The 20,532-nt window shown below is 39.0% G+C and overlaps 1 protein-coding gene across 3 annotated transcripts in view; it reads left to right on the top strand.

Annotated features, from left to right (window-relative positions):
* LOC149066853 (uncharacterized) overlaps positions 1-20,532 on the top strand; it is a 428,124-nt gene that overhangs the window by 315,867 nt on the left and 91,725 nt on the right. The gene's annotated exons all lie outside the window — the stretch shown is intronic.

The raw sequence follows: 20,532 nt of genomic DNA, 5'->3' as shown, positions 1-20,532 counted from the left end.
GGTCAATCTGGTGACTTGACAATGTGCCGCGGATCGTTTGAGTAACCTGGAAATGTGTCGTGGGCAATTTAAATGATTTGGAAATATGTCTTGAGTCACTCGGGTGATCGGAAAATATTCAGCAGGTCACTTAAATAATCGAGGAAATGTGCCGCGTATCACTTAAATGATCTGGAACTGTGCGGCGGGTCACTCAGTCGATCTGCTGATAGGCTACGGATCACTCAAGTGATTTGCAAATGCTCCGCAAGACACTTTATGCATATGCAACTGCACCGCGGGGTCACTTAGTGGTCTGTAAATGCGCCCCGAGTCACTTGAGTGATCTGGAACTGCTCCGCGGGTAACTTGAGTGAACTTTAAATGTGCCGCGGGTCACTTGGGTGATCAGTAAATGTGATGCGAGTCGTTTGAGTGATCTGGAAATGTGTCGTGGGCAATTTAAATGATTTAGAAACATATCTCGAGCCACTCAGGTGATCGGAAAATGCGCCACGGGCCACTCTAGCTATCTGGAAATGGGTCCGGAGCGAATCTGGAAATGTGTCGTGGGCAATTTATGTGATGTGGAAATATATCTCCAGGCCACTCAGGTGATCGGAAAATGTGCCGCGGGCCACTCTAGCTATCTGGAAATGGGTCCGGAACCACTCGGGTGATCGGATAATGTTCCGCGAGTCACTTAAATAAACCGGGAAATGTGCGGCGGATCACTTAAATGATCTGGAACTGTGCGGTGAGTCGCTCAATCGATCTGGATATGTGCTGCGGGTCACTCAAGTGATCTGCAGATAGGCTACGGATTACTCAAATGATTTGGAAAAATGTGCCGCAATCCACTTTATACATGTGCGACTGCACCGCGGGGGTCACTTAAGTCATCTGTAAAAATGCATGGAGTCCCTTAAGTAATCTAGAACTGTTCTGCGGGTAGCTTGAGTGAACCGTGAACGTGCCGCTGGTCACTTGAGTGGTCAATAAATGTGATGCAAGTCGTTTTAGTAATCTGTAAACGTGCCTCGGATCACTCGAGCAATCTGGAACTGTGCCGTGGGGTTACTTACACGGCCCCCACAAGGGGTGGGCTGACAGGGCTCCCGGGAGAATTTTAATCATTTTTTTATTTTTTTCACGCTATAAATTCCTCATAAAGGGGACCCCGTGAAAGTCTGGTCGGGGGAGCCCCGTAAAATATCCCAGCCTAGGTGCCCTGCTTCAGGATGTGGGGGGGCCATGGTCACTTGAGTGGCTTGTGGCACATTTACAGATAACTTAAGTGACCTGACAATACGTCAGTTGCCACTCAAGCGGATCCGAAACTGTGCCGCTTAGTTCATTCTTACGAAATCACGTTTGAGATCACTCCGCATTTGGCCCGGGGGCGCCGTGTGTCGGGCATGAATGCATGCACGCCTCAAAGGATGACTTTCGACAGTTCGATGAGCTTCGCATTATAATAATAATGAATCGATAATATATTGTTCGGGGTCCGCTTTAATGAATTGATCAATATTCCTGTCGTGTCCGTTCGGGGTAGTATGGTCAGATTTCTCTCCTTACATACGCATAGGTAAGGGGGAGAAAAAAAAAGAAGGAATTGTTAAATAATAAATCCTCTCGTGCTGTTTGACCGGACGTGTCCGGGTCTGTGGGAAAATAATAAATAAATAAGTAATGAAATAAAACGCGCTTTTGTTTGCGTACTCGAGAAAGTGCATCAGGTAACGCTGGTGTTGTTTGGAGAGAGAGAGAAGCGTTTATGTACTCTGCAGGTGTGCACTTCCAAAGACCTTCATTTAATGCCCCTTTTTGCTTTTCTTAATTTATATATCGTCTTATTCATTTATTTTTTATTGCTATTATCTAATGTTGGATGCGTTTCTCACGGAAGCTGCTGTCATGTGTAATCATGTTGAGTATGGCCCGCTAATCTATTGACTCTGTGGATATTGTCAGTCACAGGATGTTCGATTCTTTTCTGTGGGATATTTGAAAAATTAATTTAGTTTTTTTTTTTATTTGTGCGTGTGCAGTGTTGTTGTGTGGGTGTAATTTCCACGGAATACATTAAAACGCCCTCTGGGACAAAAAAATTCGTCCGTAAAAGTGGGGGGGTGACCGTTAATCAGGGGTTTGAAATGCATGCTTTTATTATGCAAGGAGAAATGATTATTTTGGCTGTAAAAGAGGGGGTGGCCGCATCTGAGGGGTGTTTCCTATCTAATTCTGTTTAGAGACAAATACACATTTTTTTGGAAAATTATTCAGAATAACTTCCGGTTGATTTAGTTTTTCTAATTTTTTTTGGAGCACTACTTCGGCTGGTCAAAAATTTAGTATCAATGCAATTCTGTGGTGTTTGGTCAGAGCATGATATATCCAATAAATGGCTTTTTGATCTAAAAGTGAGTCTTGCTAATTATATCTAATTAGAAGTGAGATAAATGCACAAATACGTGCGTACGGCTAAACAACATGCTGGTGTATGATATTTTTATTTGTGTGAATGCTTTATTTTTGATTTTTGAACGGCAATGAAAGTGCTAATATCTCAAAAATGTGATTTTGCAGTTGTCGTGTTCTGACCAAACACCACAGAATTATTCTACTTGAAGATCGATAGGGAATTTTTTCTTTTATGGATTAATACGTAATGGATGCCCAAAGTATTGTTGTATCGTCATAATGGATGTGCAAAGTGTCATTGGATCAGTCATAACAAATGCGCAAAATGATGTTGAGTTTTTGATCAAAGTTTCGATCAAAGACTTTATCGAAATCTATTGGGATCAACAGTTTTTGTAACAGCTGCGCGAAGTATTGTTGATAAAATTTGTAGATCTCGGTACAGTTTCGTAATAAATACAGAACGTATTGTTGAGGAGAGCATTAAATACATGTATATGTTCCTGCCGAAGCGCCCAGTTCGAAACGGGTCCGGCCCCTTCGCGAATATTCGGTCAATATTTAACGAAACTGGTGGCCAATTTGCGAATTGGCCAATTTCTGGCTTTGGCAGTAACATATATAAAATCCATTCAAATTTTGGATCAATGCATTTTTGTTCATTTATGTGCAAATTATTTTAGATAGAAACCCTTGGAAACTCATTGCTGACGAGCGATAAGTATTAGATCAATTTAGTTCTGTAACTGATGAGAAATGTATTGTTGAGAAACCACCCTATCACAAAATCTATTGTTGATGGGTTTTTGGATCAACAGTTTTATGACAGCTATGCAACACATTGTTGATAAAACCATTTCCAGAAATCTATTCGTAATCTATTCGTTTCGTAATGGCCATGAAAGTGTTGTCGTGAAACACTGTTTTTCAAATCCATTGTTTATCGGTTTTGGACCAATACAGCTTCACTTCATAATAAATGCGGGAAGTATCGTTAAGAAAACGCTATATAAATCTGTTCGAATTTTGGATCAATTTTGTTAATCGATGCATAAATTTTCGATACAAAATCCTTCGAAATCCATTGTTGATGAGTGATAAGTTTTAGATCAATGAGAAAACACACTATCGAAAATCGAAATCTATTGTTGATGAGTTTTGGATCAACAGTTTCGTAGCAGATATGTAACATATTGTTGAAAAAATACTTTTCGTAGATCCATTGTTGGAATTAACCCTGTTTCATTATGGATGCGGAAAAACGTTGTCATGGAAACACTGTTTCGAACACCTTTATTAATAGGTTTCAGATCAATACAGTTCCGACCCAAATACGGAGAGCATCATTGAGAAAATATTAAATAAATTTATTAGTTTTTTAGATCAATCCCGAAGAGAAAATCCTTCAAAATACATTTCTCATGAGTTTCATATAAATTCAGTTTCGTAATGGATGAGCAGTATATTGTTGAGAGAAAACTATCAAAATCCATTGTTGATGGATTTAGGATCAATACAGTTTTATCATGTGAACTCAAGAGGATATTGAAAAAAAAAACTGTTTCTAAATTTGATTTTGATAATTTAGAATGAAAGTCTAAAAAAATTATAATTTGATTATATATTTCAGTCGCTCAGTGATTGTTTCATGCACACAAGGGATAGCTATCTTGGATTAATAACTTTCATACAATTTTGCTCTTATGCCTCTCGACTTATCATTCTAGAGATTTGTGGTATCCGATACGCGTAAAATCCGGTAGAATCCCTACTTTCTTAGTAACACAAGAGGCATTAGCACGCCGGTGATTGATTACGTCACGAGGGGCGGAGCTTTCGGCGAAACTGAATTTTGAAGTTCATTAACGAAAAATGAAAGCATATTTTAGTGAATCAATAAATGACAGCAAAGATGTAAGGAAGGGGGAAAAATCTCTGGATTGAGAGGGAATCGAACACACAAATTCGGTACACGTGCCTTTTTTGCTCTAACCACTGCTCCAACTGCGGATGTCGGACTCAAGTACAATTAAGTATTGTTAAACGTCACCAGAGCAAAAATTTCACTATTAGTGACGTAATGGTTCATCATTCATTTCGGCCAATCACGATGCGCTAAATTTCTATAATGTAGCTAGGAATGTAAGGTTTGTTTATAAGCGCCCCGGCACCAAAAAAACTAGTTTCAATCTCATTACTGGGAGTATCTGGATCGATACAATACCTATTAAAGATCGATACGAAAAAATACATAATATTGTTAGAATTCCTAATTCACGTTTGTGACGGATTTTAGATAAACATCGAAAAAAAGATAAAGGATGGGGGTTGTCATCAGAAATTTACTTCTAATTACGTAATTGAGTATCTTTAAAATTGTAATGTTTCCGATTTCTTCAATTCTCTCTTACTTCCCACTCCTTAAATGTGATGAAATTTAAAAATAAATTAAATTATTTATTATCACAAAAATGAGAAACTTTGCCTGGTTTTAATTTATACAAAAATTGCCACGTTTTCAAGACAAATAAATTCAATTGGTCGACGCGTTTCGGCTCTTCAGTGGAGAGCCGTCATCAGGACCCCGCGGTCAGAATTCACCAAACGGTGATGACTAGAGCCCGGATTATATGCACTAAAAAAGTGGCAAAATATGCTCTAAAAATATGCAAATATGCACTTAAAAATGTAAAAATATGCACTTAAAAATGCAAAAATATGCACTTATAAATGCAAAAATAAGCACTTATAAATGCAAAACTAAGCACTTGAAATACAAAATGTGCACTGAAAATTCCAAAATATGCATTAAACACCCCAGAATATGCATTAGAAATCTTGAAAAAGTCAAAAATTCCGAAATATGTATAAAAAAAGGGAAAATATGCATTAAAAAATACACCATGCAAAAAAAACGAATGTGTTTTTAAAATACATGTTTTCTATTAGTGCATATGTATTTCATTTTTACCAAAAAATATCCCCTCATATATATGTATACAGCATATGCAAATAACTTTTTATTCAGGCATTTTTTTAGTTTTCAGTTTGTTGTAGCTGCTCAATAACGAAAATAGCAGTAATAAAAGAATTTCGACACTATTTCTAAAAACAAAATTAACATTTTGACACATCTCTAGAAATAGCCTTACAATAAAACAGTTAGTAATCGTAAAATACTTTATAAATATGTATTAATTCACTAAATTTCACATACCGGGAAAAAAAAATCGATGTTATGAAAATATTATGAGCAATATTTATTTGGAAAATTATAAAAAAAAAAAGTGAGTTTAAGTAAACCTTCAAAAATATGCACTTATACTGAAAATTCTTTGATTTTATGCATTTATATGCGTTAATACTAGAAAAGGCCAAAATATGCAAATGCATATGCACATATGCATTTGCATATAATCCGGGCTCTAGTGATGACGATTGAAGAGCCGAAACGCGTCGACCAATTGAATTTGTCTTGAAAACGTGGCAATTTTTGTATAAATTAAATTATTTAATCCGGAACAAATAACTTTTCCATCTCCACTCTAAACAAATAAACATTGATTTCAATTTGTAAAAAAAAATGTCTTCGTTTATTGACACTTGCGAAGTCTGTCGCGTTATCGTTATCATCACCCGACTGCCATTTCCTGATACATTTTTTTTTGAGAATAATGTACGCTCACAAAACGTCGACGCATTTTCGGCATTTATTAGAGGAAAATGGGGAGAAAAAAAAGGCATTTTCTCTTCTTAAAAACCCATCGACGAGGATCTTGTCGTGCTTTGTGTACCGTGAAAATGCCATTAATTCTAACTCATACACGGTTTATCTTTATTTTTATTCACTCGGGAAAATTTCTTATTTCATTTGTAAGCGAGCATTTCGCCCATCATCATTCCGTTGTCATGTAAGCATGTTGGTTTGGAGGGGAGCCATTGACTTCCCATGATGTTCTATCGACGCGTGACCGTCTCAATCTCTTTTTCCTTCTTATTCTCATTTTTTTTGGTACCATTTTACCCTTCTCTTCTCCACCTCCGTCTCAGAAATCATTATTATTATTATTTGCCATCCTCCAAGAAGTAGCCGAGAAGTTCCCAAACTGCACCATTTTGGCACCCATTCTTCTCGTTGTTATTCATTGTATAGTCGTCCAACATGCGAGAGAATAATACTTGATAGAGTGATGATGAGAATGGTTTTGTCTCCTTCCCGCCTTTTTCATATTCCGTCCTAACATTAGGATAATGTTATAGGACTCAAATTGTTTCATTGTGTATATCGTTTTCGTTTCTTTTTTTGCTGTCTGGAAAGAGAAAATGGTTGTAGTTTCTTTTTTCTGTTTATTTTCCTATGGAAAAAGAGATGGCGTGAAAATAGATAATTGTATGGATCGTGTGCAGTTCCATACTTATTTTTACGCTTCTGTTTAGACTGTAGAAAAACCTTCCTTTTTCTGTTATTATTGTTGTCAGGTTTTGGTCATGAATTTGAATTCTTTTTTATTTTGTTTTGTCCGATCCTTCGACATGAGTAGTCACGACCGTCTTTATCGTGGATACGAAAGCGGAAGAGAGATTATAAATTCTAAAAGACGATTTCTTTGCATGGAAACCATTCATCGATTCGGTTTATTGCTTTGTGGATGGAAATATTTTGTGGGAAAAATATATATGATAATCATTTGAATAATCCTCGAGAGTCAATGTATGAAATGAACCTGCTTTTCCCACCAACTTTCTGTGTTTTTAGTTTGAATTTCCGATGTCTGTTCCCAATTGTACACAAAATGTTTGGTTACAGATTTTTAAGATGTTAAATAGCCTATTTAATAAACACGCAAATTATTTATCTAAAACTTCGTTGTGATTATCTGAAATTCGCTATTTAAATTATTTTATTTATTTACCATTTTCTGTGGAAGGACTTGCAAGGTTCTTACTCCCCCAACTGTAAGTCCAGGCGTGGTCCACACACTGTCCCAAGAGGGATGTAAGCGTTTTTACACTCCCCCAACTGTCAAAAATAGAGAAAATAAGAAATACAATTAATGTGTACGAGGAATGAAAAATTTGAATGAAAAGAAAGACTAATTAGTACGAGAATTAAAAAATTCAGGTTGTCCGAAAATCATTTTACCTGTCTGAAATCTATTGTTGATCAGTTTCGGGTCAGTACATTCCAGTGGAAGATCGATAGACAAAAGCACTATTCAAACGTTACTGTTTGACTGGTTTTGAATCAACGATCCAATCGAAGACAGATAAGAAAAGCACAGTTCAAATACCACTGTTTCCAGAAACCTATTGTTGATAGGTTTTTAGATAAAACCAATTCAGCGTTTAAAAAAAACATCATTCGAAGCCACGATTTACAAAATTACTGCCTGGGTTCCGATTAAATCCAACAGGAGATCGATACGCAAAGCACTGTTTAAACGGATTTAAAAAATCCAACCAAAGATCGATACAAAATGTATTGTTGAAAGAATTAATTTTTCAAAAATCTATTTTTGAAGAATTTCGGATCAAAACAATCCACCTGGAAATCGAAACGCGAAGTATTAATGGGGGAAAATTAATTTTTCTTATCAATAAGCAACCAAAAGATCGATACACAAGAGCAATCTTGATAAAAAAAAATATATAGTTTAAAAAATCCGTTTTTTGCCAAATTTTGGATCGAAACAATCACCTGAAGATCGTTACACCGAATATTAATGGACAGAAATAATTTCAAAAATCCCTTTTTCAGGCATTTCGGATCAAACTAATCCACCTGTGGATCAATGAACAAAGTATTGTTCGAGGAAAAACTTTTCAAAAATCATTTTTTGACGGATTTCGGATTTAAAAAAAACAAACAAACAATCCACCTAGAGACCGAAACGCTAAGCGTTGTTGGGAAAAGAAACACTTTTTCAATCATCCTTCTCTGACGAATTTTGGTTCAAAACAATCCTCCTGAATATCGATACCTAAAGTATTGATGGAAAATCCACATTTTCAAAAATCCTTTTTTTTACGGATTTCGGATCGAAACAATCCAACGGAACAGGTTCTCCGTATACAAATGGCCCCCAATAACCTCGTCAATGGATTCTAGCGAACCCAATGCATAGTCTTATTCAAAATGGGGGGTGGGAGGAGCTAGGGTGTTGAAATGACCTGGTCATACTAATTTCAGCCTGCGAATACTGTAATCTAATTTCCATCATTCATCTATAATTAGATATTCTCTTCTTATATCGACAAGACCTCAGAAATGAAACTGTCCACTTCCTAGAGCGTAAATGAATGTGACTTGTCTTTAGGACACGGGTCCGCTTGACCGCTTCGATTTCCGGGCCACGCCGGACTCGTGACCATTATTTTTTCAATTTATTCTGTCTGGATTTTCTCTATCCACCAACAGTAGGACACGCCGGCTGTGGACGTACTTCACTGGTGTTCCATGAAAATGACCACCAGAACCATTTTTTTTTTTGTCCATCTCTCTCTCATGAATGGACGCACGTGTACCATTTTGCTCGCGTTTTTCTTTGTGTTCCATCCTCTCTCTAGATCAAAAAAAGGTTTAGTTCGCGGCAGTGTTATTATTATTCGTTGGTGTCTCCCCACTCTCATGTGCCGACATCCCGGAAATGACGTATTCTAATCGACATGTGGCCGGAAGTTGTTTGCTTCCTATATTCACCACCAACCAGATTGCTGGTTGACACTCCTCCTTCAATGTGTTAAACGCAACAAAAAAAAATTTAGGATCACTTCCCCTCCCGGCATTTATCGTTTTTTTTTTTTTGGCGTATAAATGCTATTTTTTGCTCAAAATATATATTTACGGATATCCGGAGGTTCAAGGGAGAGGGGGAACGAAGGTGTCTATACCGATTCCCTACCGAAATATTACATAAAAGGGAGGGAAATAGAAATATCGTGACTATTATGTGACTCTGTATATGGACGCTTTTGAACTTTTGTCTGGGGTTTTTGTGAGGTTCGTGTCGGGGTGCTTTTGAGGTGCAGCAGGGAGCACGTGCTTTTTCTTTCATTAAACCTACCTAGGTCATGGACAGGTTGGGGTTTTTTTTTTTGTTTTTTGGTACGTGCCATTCAGCTGGACTACATTGTTTGTGTTGCTTTCAGGTTTTTACAGTTACGGATTATTTTCATATTGGCAGTTTCTGTTTCTCGCGTGGGCAAATGGGGCATGTGCCCAGGGTCCAAAAATTTTCAAAATGCCCCCCACCTACCCAAAACTGTCTCTCCTGTATTTTAATCTTCTCCAGTGAATTCTTAACTCATGACCCGAGCAGGGGGTTTCAAGAGAAGAGGGGGGCTCACAAAAATGAGATGTGGTTAAAATTTTCAAGATTAAGCATGTTAATTTATCTCGTTAGAGCCTTTTTAAGGCGTTAAGCCAAAAATCACTTGGCCCGTGGGAGGGGGGGGGGGTACATGATGCTCTTAAGACGGCCCTGGTCTTCCGCCTTTTCGTAAAATATTGCCAAAAATTGGAATCGTAAGTTTATGTGCTTGTCTGTAATCCCAACATGAAGACATTACCATGTTTTTGCATGTTTACTCTTTTCATCTTGTTGAATTTTTGAATGTAAAGTTGACTACCCTGATGAGATGCAAAATAAGCAAATGCATATAGTATACGTAAAATTTTTTTCGATAGTAATTGCACGCAATTGCTACTTTATAATACTCTGTAGCTATGTTTCAAAGATCACGATACATAATGGGAGCTCAAAAATTCATGTTTGCCCACGGCCGGAATTTACAAGGAACAGGCTCTGCCTAGCATGAGTTCTAGAATGCTCAAGAAGCTTTATGAGCGTGCCTGATACTACTATACTGAGCTAGATATCTGGTGCATACGCAATATGCAGTTAGCTTTCGCTAGTGCATTATTATAGTATTTGCTATCATCTGTGGTATAGACGTCCTCTCTTTCTTCGGCTTTGTGCAAATGCTGATCTGAAAATGAAATTGACATGAAATTTTAGTGGGAAATAAATATTACATGCGTTTGGAAATTACTTGCATGTGAGTTTTTCATGTCGAGGTTGCTGAGCGTGGCCGTTCTAGAAGTATCGTAGCTCCCCCCCCCCCCACCCCCACCCCTAACTTCCCAGCTTTAAGTGCCAGTATACTAATTTACATGCTTACCCTTGAAAACCATAGTTGGCCCCTTATATATTTTACACCCCCCCCCCCCACAATTCTTGGGTTAAGACGGCCATAACAGTTCGCTTTAATGACTAAAAATTATTTTAGTGTCTGAAGTTTTCCGATTCTTCAGCGTCTTCATATCTAACAAAAAATTTTTCCCAACAATACTTTGTTATCGATCTTCAGGTGGATTGTTTTGATCTGAAACCTCCCGCCTCGAGAAAATTCTGCGTACGCCTATGCTCTGTGATAATGTTATGAATTTTTGAATTAAGATTTTCCCCAAAAATATTCGAAGTCATGACTCTTTCTTCGCAAAAGAATAATGTTTAGCTCCTGAGAAATTCGGCTTGTAGATCTTTGAGTTGTGGTCAAGGAATTTTGGAGTTTTTGATCATGGAAATTATCCCTAAAGATTTTGGGGTCTAGGTCAATTCGTCGCGCTCAACTTGTCGCGCGACAATTCATCGCAATCAATTTGTCGCAGCGTCAATTCGTCGTGCTACAAACTCGTCGCGGTACAAATTTGTCGCAGAGTCAGTTCGTCGCGGTACAAATTTGTCGCAGAGTCAGTTCGTCGCGGTACAAATTTGTCGCAGAGTCAGTTCGTCGCGGTACAAATTTGTCGCAGAGTCAGTTCGTCGCGGTACGAATTTGTCGCAGAATCAGTTCGTCGCGGTACAAATTTGTCGCAGAGTCAGTACGCCGATCAAATAAATTTTCAAAATTCAGTTTTCATGGTATTCATGCCACACTTCCCGCTTTCTGGTGGGATCTCCATTTCTCGCAGCGAGGGGCGTTGGGCGAACTCACCAAGATGATAAGTTATGATAAAAAAAATTTTCAAAATTAAATTTTCACCGTATAAGCCGTACTTCCGCTTTCTGGCGGGATCTCCATTTCTCGCAGCGAGGGGTGTTGCGGGAACACACCAAGATGATAAATTACGATAAAATAAATTTTCAAAATTAAATTTTCACCGTATAAGCCGCACTACCGCTTTCTGGCGGGATCTCCATTTCTCGCAGCGAGGGGTGTTGCGGGAACACACCAAGATGATAAATTAGGATCAATGCCCATCCCAAAGCACAATTTGCCTAAGGGGTCATTCAAATATTACGTCAGGATCGGGGAGGGAGTTTCGGATTTGTTGACTTTTGATGGCGGGGGAAGGGGGAGTTTGAAGGTCGCTTACGTCATCAACCATCCCTTTTGGAAGATATGAAATATTCTAAGCTGCTGGTGAAATTTTGCTGGGAGGGGATGGGTGTCAGTGTTTTGCTGATTTTTGCTGACAAGGGGGGGGGGGTCAAAAATGGCTGAAAATCTGCTTACGTAATACTTGAATGGCCCTAATTCACTATTGAATATGTATCTGCCATGTAGAGAATACATCTTTGAGGAATTTTTTACCGACAATATATCTAAGGCCAGCATTACACTATGAAAGTGTTCTAAAAGTCCTTTTATAAAACTTGAAAAATTCAACCAATAAGATTATCGGTTGCATTTGCTCGAGTGTAACCTATGAACTTTATTGGTTGGATTTTTTGAGTTTTTAACTTGAGCAACTTATCCGGTGCAAATTAAATTTTGAAAATGTATGTGATCGCAATTTATCATCTCGGTGTGCGCCCCAACTCCCCTCGCTACGAGTAATGGAAATCTTGAGAGAAAGCGACAAGTGTGGCTTATCCGGTGAAAATTAAATATTAATTAAATTAAATTATTAATTATTTCAGGTTCTTGTGGAGATACTGTAGTGGTTAATGTTGGTGGGAGTCTCGATTCCACATGGGACAGATACAAGTTTACACTTAAAGAGAGCCTCCGCTGTACTGTAGTTTGGGGAATATCATAAACACCGACATTTTTTTACAGAATTTTAAAATTTTATCATAGAAAAAATGATTTTTTTAACATTTACAATAATTGAATAATAAAACATTAATATCAATTGCAATTTTAATTTCGATGATTTTTTTCGAAATGACAAAAAAAAAAAAATTAGTAAACTGTGTGCATTTCTTGATGGAAAAAAACTTTTCTTCATGTTTATTTTTTCACGTATGAGACAAAAAACCTACATACAGATCGCGTGACGAGTTGACTCTGCGATAAATTGACGTCCCGACGAATTGGTTACACGACAAATTGTCACTGCGACGAATTTGTACCGCGACGAATTGGCTCTGCGACGAATTTGTACCGCGACGAATTGACACTGCGACGAATTGGCTCTGCGACGAATTTGTACCGCGACGAATTTGTATCGCGACGAATTGGCTCTGCGACGAATTGGCACTGCGACAAATTGATGCGCGACGAGTTGAGCGCGACAAGTTGAGTGCGACAAATTGACCGGTTACGAAGATTTTGCTGGGAATCCTGCTCTACATAGTCTTGAAGGTATTCATCAACGAAACTGAAATTTCGTAGTTGTGATTGCCAATAAACGGAATTTAAAATGTTTTCTTCAACATACATACATTGTGATATTTTATTCAGCGTGTAGTGATATCACTATGCAAAAAGAAAAAGAAAATGCTCAAAGGAATGTATATTTCATAGTGTTACTTGTGAGTTGGAAGGCGGAGTTCACACAATTATTTCCGGATGAAAAACCACAGTTTAACAGAAATATAGTCGATTAGATCCCGGCTATTATCGTTAATTCTCTTTAATCCCCGGATTAATTTTTTTTTTTCATGAAAGGCATGCTTATATCCAATCATCTTTCTTCCTGGTTTGGAATGAAGAAAGATGATTGGAGGAAAGAAAAACAGAAGAAGAAAAAGCTTTTTAAACGGGTCAACACATTCAAGAACCGAGTCACTCATTCCAAGACTTTTTCATTGACTGACTGACTGTTGTTCAACGATGCAATTAGTGGGGATTTTTAGAAGTCTTATGGGTTCTGGATTAGGACCGTATGGTAGTGTGTACGGGTACTGTAATGGTAGTTAGTTCATGACAGTCATCATGTGAGGTCGTTGTCGAACTGAGGTAGTTAGCGGCGACACGCTCTGTATGATATACGAGTAGTCGCGCTAGCCATGACTGTTTGCTTGTTCTGCGTGTGTACGTATGTGATTGTGTGCGTTTTTTTTTTTTTTTTGAGGGCCGATTGATTCGTTAGTCGCCGATGCTGTTGTATGTTTCGACACGATGTTATTGTATGTATATTGGAAAAAGGTGGCCCAAACGCTGTTTCCCACCCAGCCCCGAACAGTACAAAAGAGTGATACGAATTATTTCGATCGTGGTGGTTGTTACTAAGGCGATCGCGGGAGCCTTGTGACAATGGCCATTGCAGAAATTTCACGTTCGACCGATAAGATAATATCATATTTTTTATATGGAAAAGCTCTCGTGTACCCATATCAAACTACAGTTTTCTCTGGTTAAACATGAAGTTACTCACCCCCTTCCCATTGTCCTGTCGAACCGCCTTTAGCACAGTGTGGCGTCGTGCTTTTTTCTTTTTCTCTCAATAAGTACATTTAGCTAGATTTGCAACAATTTTCTCGCCAAAATTATTGATGAATCAAGAAAACGACGACTACTCTGTCTATCAAGAATCATAGACTGTCGTTTGGATCTGCGTCCGAACTTAGTTTGATAAGTTAAGTCGCCATCAAGTGTTCATTGAACGAATTTCAAATATTTCACCAGCAGGTCACCATCACGTTTTTCAGTCAATGATAACATGCGACCAGTTGGTCGCCATCAAGTTTTTTCGAAGCACAATTTCAAATATTCATCCGGTTTTGAAACCTATTCCAAATATTCATCAAGTTTTTCGAACCGATTTCAAATATTCATCAAGTTCTTTGAATCCATTTCAAATATTTGACCAGTTAGTCGTAACACGTAATAAAGTTTTTTAAGCCTATTTCGAATATGAATTAATTCTTTTTACCGATTTCAAATATTCATTGCTTCTTGAACATATTTTAAACATTCATTCAGTTTTTTTAAATTAATTTCGAATATTCATCTAATTTTTTAGAACAAATTTCGAATATTTGATCAATAAGTCGTCAAGTTTTTTGAATCCATTTCAAATATTTTACCGGTAAGTCGTAATGAAGTTTTTTGAACCGATTTCAAATATTCATCAAGCTCTTTTGAATCAGTTTCAAACATTCATCGAATTTCTTAGAACCAATTTCGAATATTTTGCGAGTAAAAGTCGTCATCAAGTTCTTTGAAACCATTTCAAATATTTGACCAGTAAATCGTCATCAACACCAATTCCCACCAATTTCAAATATTCAAGTTGCTTTTTTTACCGATTTCAAATATTCATAAAGATCTTTTTTCAATCAATTTAAAATATTTGACTAGTAAATCATCAACTTTTTTGAACCAATGACAAATATATTCGACTAGTAAGTGACCATCAAGTTCTTTCTTGAACCAAAAGAAGAATTCCACCCCTTCAATTGCCATCAAATAAATAATTTTCATCCAGAAACTCTAGCTATTCGGCAAACACTTGAAATTAAAGAAACACCATCACATACTTAACTAGAAGCTGACTTCAAAGGTGATTATCATCTCTTATCCTTACACTTACCGTCATTTCTTTTTTTCAAAAATATCCACCACTTACGTAGAAAAACGCCGCAGTAGTACTTCCGAATCCCGCCAAAAAGAGAGAGTGACTCATTCTTGTCAGTCTTCTTCAAATTCACAAAGATCTCATAATTTGATTGAGAAAAAGGAGGTAAAACACTAAAAACAGCAGAGGGCAGTCGGTGTGTATTTTGTCTTCCTTTTACCTCGGGGAAAAAAAAATAAATAAAATACTTTCTTCTAAGGAAATAATACATCAAGTGAGGTCACACACGCAGTCAAATTATGTCCCTAACAATAGAAACATATCTTTTTTAGCGAGAAAAGAAGAAAAAAAATTGCCTAAATTTACTTTTCCAGGAGAAAGCTTCGAGTATTATGTATTGTGTGTGTGTGTGTATATGTCATTGTGGATAAACAAAACCAAAATTGCCAAAAATGGTCTCTTCCTTCATCCCACTCAAAAATTACACGTCTCTACCTCTCAAAATCGTATTAGCAAATACGTTTTCTTTTTGGTTTTTTTTAACAGAAATTTCCGTTTTTGGAGCCCAATTTGTTGCTTTTTTGTTGTTGGTGCTCCGAGGCCAAAGGCCATTTTCTCGGTATTTTACTGAAGGGGGAAATAAGAGGACTCTTGTGTTTATTTCTTTACTTTTTTGTCAGATGGAAGTTATGGTGATTGCCGTAATTCTTGGTTTTACTATCATCTGCTTTACTCTTCAGGTTATCCCGCTCTTGTATTTAGTGGAGCCGAAACTAGTAGTTATCTAGTTATTTAAGCCGAACTTTCCCCCCCCCCCCTTGCTTAATGCCTCTTCATTCACTGGTTGGTTGTACATATGAGAATGATTTTTCCCTCCTCGAGGGATTCTTAATACGAACTACACTATGGGAACGTGTGTCTTTTTTCTTTTTTTTTCAAGACATGCTTTATTTATGTGGTTTCGTGTCTCGTTAGGAGTCCGCGGGTATGTGAAATCCGTGGAAGTGAGATGATCTCGCAGCTGATTATCTGAGGGCAGAAAATGTGGTCTTGGAGCAGAAATCACGTGTGGATTCTCTATCGATGAGGCCCCCCCGAGGCTGGGGCCCGGCCTCGGGAGTTAGCTCTGTAGTGATGGCAACTTATTGAATATTGGATTCTTTTCTTATGACGAGAATATCTTCCGGATGGTCAATATTCCGAACACGTGGAAGGTATCGGCTATTTAAAATACAGTCGGCGCACGTTATCGTAAAATTAGCAACCCCGTGTCGTTCGAAGGGAGTTCGCTGTATCGAAAGGAAAACACATAGAATGGACGTTATATGGAAACATTGGGACGTATCTTACTAGCCGTTGTAACGGAACAATCTCTTCTATAACTAGGTAGGGCTTCGCCGGGTGGTGCGCATGTGCAACATCGGGAGCCAGAGCTTGGTAAGGAGCCAGATGGCAGAATTACATCAAATCAGGTCGGAACGAGCGGCCCACAGGGGCACCACTAATGCTAAGTTGCTTGATGGGAGGGGGTGGGGGTCTGGATGGTGCCCTCACGCACAGATAAAAGGAGGAAAGGGGGCTGGAGGTGCCGGACCGGGTGGCCCTCCCCAGCGCGACCCAACCCGCAAGGGTAAAAGGCTTATATCCCTGGAGGGACAGAGCCTGGGCCGTGACTGGTTTGTCGGACCGGGTGGCCTTCGAATGCATCTCGAGGGCTTCCTGGTCGGACACCTTCAGCACTCTCCAGCACGGACCAACTCAGAAGAGTAAATGGCTAACATCCCTAGCGAGACAGAGCCAGGTCCCTGCCTGGTACTTTTGGGTCTCTTCTATAACGAGTGTCGACCGAAAGAATTGTATTAGCTCAACAGGGCCGGCTTTAGACAAAGTGACGCTACGTGTAATATCACAACATTCGGCGACCGCTTTCCCTTATATAATTAAATTAAATTCGAGAATAGAGATATTCTGGGAGTAGGTTTTTTGAAACCATGAATAATTGCCAACTTCAATTTGGAATCTTATAATCTTATTTCTTGTATTATTATTGTTTTCATTCTTGTCAAATTAATCTGAGACATCCCTCCGCACTTAGGGCCCCCGGGTCATGCCCAGGTAACCCTCTCCACTACTGCCTATAGGACTACAGTCAAACCTCGTTAGTGCGTCACCCGGTTAACACATCGCTCCGCTTACCGGGTCACTTTTTGGAAGTCCCAATTATCTTCGGGTAGGAATTGGCACAGCTATGGCTTACTCCGTTTAACGAGTCACTCCGCTTACTAAGTCATATTTTTGTTCTCCCAAGAGTGACTCATTAACGAGGTTTGACTGTATAACTATTTTGAGATGAGTTACGGCCAGACCGGATCCGGGGGGTGGGTGGTTATCGCCCCCTCCCAAGAATCGAATAATATGGGAAAAATTGATCTGTGTGAGCACGAGACAGACCAACGAACCTTAATAAGTCGTTCCTCGCGACGCATTGCCTCCCAGATCCGCTCCTGATTACGGCCATCATCAATGCCAAATGAACCAGAAATTTCTTGATTCGAAAGACTATTGGAAGATGAGAAACGGAACACGCCATATTGATGGCCCAAGTATTTGTAAGGCCTCGGGAAACATTTTTCAAATGGGTGTCCCTGTCTAATCCTTTCCCCCGGCGTAACAGAAATCACTACACCCCCTTTGCTAAATGCCATATTTTTTTTTGATGAAGAAGGCTTTATGTTTCGATTTTTTCAGTCAATGCAAAGTTGCATTAAAAAATCTGCTTCACAGAATAGCTGAGCTTGCCATGACTATAATGAAAAGTTTTTAAGAAGACGAGATATCTCGTCACAATGCTGGTAAAAAGCGTAGAATGAAAATTTAACAACAAATTGTGCATCTTTGCACCCTGCTGTGCATTTGTTTAAACTTTTTAGGCAACCGCTCACTTGCCGTGTTTTTTTAGTTTATTTTTTCAACGAAATTTTAGAAATTCATGTCCAAAGACTGACATGAATCTTGGGCTTGTAGGACTTGTCTTTGGACATGATGTTTCATCACAGGAAAGATATTTCCGACTTGTGGATTTAATCTTGACGAAGACAAAAATTAAATTTATTACATCAGTGGTCCCCATTGCCTTAGTGACTTTTACGTCCACCCTTGTGGGGACCGCTATTGCTTCAACCCTCTCACTATGATGATCACATGCTCGTTACTACATCCGTTAAGATGCGATTTTCCATTACCTAATCCTCACTCAGACCATGGATTTCGTGGCTAATGACTGCTCATGGCGTACTCAATAATTGTAGCAATTATAATTGCGAAAAAAAGGCTTGAATGGAGTGATTCTCTTCTCGTCTTAGGAGATTCGGGGTCTGTTCCATGATGAACAATAATTTCGCATTTCTCGTAATTACTCAAAAAAGATTACACACACACACACACACACACAAAGGAAGTGTTTGCGTTCTCCTGCCCTTGTTTTGATCAGCGATTATTATTGTTGTTATTACGATGTTGTTTTGCTTGCTCATGATTGTTATTTTTGTTCCGTGTGTATCTCATGAGTTCCATCTATTGTCTCGTAGTAGCAATAGTAGCAGCGCAGCTCCACTTTTAGTAGATTGTCTCATTTATTTCTCCATTAAGTTATCCCGTTATAAACGGGGTTATTGGAAAGCGGGGAAGTGTGACGTAACTGTGATAACTTTTCGTGACTGGTGGTATAGTAGTAGTAGCAGTGGCAATAATAATTCCGCCCTTCTATTATTATTATCAAAAAAACAAAAGGTAACGGCAATGGTAAACTTTCGACGTCACACGGTCGTGATGCCTGGAGTATAATGATAATGTGTGTGTGTGTGTACAATGTGTGATCCGCGAACTGGGTTGAGTTGTGGTTCATTTTCGTCTTCGATTTTGTTTTTTGGTACTCGATCGGAACTTGATAGAATCGATCTACATCTGCCCCTGAGGCGACCAACACCAGCCTTTTCGTATTACTCGGTCTGGTGTTGTTGCCTCAGGTGGATCGTTGCTCCTATTCGAACCAATCGATCAATAATTCAATTTTGTTTGCCATCATTGAATGAAACGATCAGGTTTCCTTGTGAATGTAATTCAATCTCGTCTCCAGTTTAGATTACTGTGATGCTATTCTATAAATGCTGCGCGAGATCTGTTGGATTCCTTTTTTTTTCTTTTATGTCGCAGTTTGTGCGCTGTCTGGTCAAGAAATAGGACCCCACGCTCTATTTTTGTTGGACATTTTGTTTTTGCCACGAAAAATGCTTGCTGTAGTTCTTGGCAAAAATCTCATTTGTTCATACGCTGAGCCTTCTCACTTAATTTTACATCGATGAATGCTTGCAAGCAGGGCTGGAACTATAGAGTGGGGCAACTGCCCCGGGCGGAAAAATTTAGGGGTGGAAATTTTAGATGGGAACAAAGAACACAGTTATAAAATTATACAATTTTAAAGTTATATGGGAGGTAAAAATCCTGGTTACGGCCCTGCTTGCAAGTACCCCCTGTAAATGCGTAGGAGACTTGCGTGCCTTATACAAATGCGTAGGAGACTTGCGTGCCTTATACAAATGCGTAGGAGACTTGTGTACCTTATACAAATGCGTAGGAGGTTAACCGAGTATTGGAATATAATGTTCGGTTTTATTCTCAAAAGAGTCTCTTCGCGTTCTCCTAAAGTCATTCTTCCGCTTTTCCGAGGCCTAGTTCGTCCTGGACTCGAGTATGGTGTAAGGTTTTGGAGACCATACCCACTATGGGATATAGACTTGGTTGAGGCCAGTGTAGAGGAAGAGTTGCGTGTGCTGTTGTGCGTACACAAGACTTCGGCTATCACGAGAAACTTGATTTGTTGAATACGTTTACATTGGAGGAACGCGGATGTCGGGGGGGGGGGGGGGAAGATATACTTCGGCAGCTTTTTGGGGCTACTTCACCAAACACCAACTCTGGCCGTATCGCTATATTGCAATTTACTGCCATTAGTGAGATGGGTTGGAAGTGAAGGCGCTGTCTATCGGTGGTCGCCTCGAGTTCGTTAGGGAAACTATCTTATCTATATCCTCCCTTGGGTTCGAACCCGGGACCCTGACAACAACCTTCACGATGGTAGACGAACATCTTACCACCATGCCACTCGGGGGGGGGGGGGGGAGAGATATGAACGAAGTTTTTAAATTTTTCAACGGGATGGACAGGATGGATCATGAGTTATTAATGCACTGCCAATCAACTGCTTCGACAAGGGGAGTTCGTTATAACGGGATTCGACTGTATATTCTACACCCATATTTTTTTTTATGAGCATCTCGGCCACATCGTTGGGCATTTCGTCTGTTGCGGCCTTTGTA

Source organism: Pholcus phalangioides, unplaced genomic scaffold, assembly GCF_987345545.1.
Source record: "Pholcus phalangioides strain wild (caught in Gottingen) unplaced genomic scaffold, Ppha-v1.0 ptg000032l_1, whole genome shotgun sequence".
NCBI classification, from domain to species: domain Eukaryota; kingdom Metazoa; phylum Arthropoda; class Arachnida; order Araneae; family Pholcidae; genus Pholcus; species Pholcus phalangioides.
This window is presented reverse-complemented; position numbering and strand designations above follow the sequence as displayed.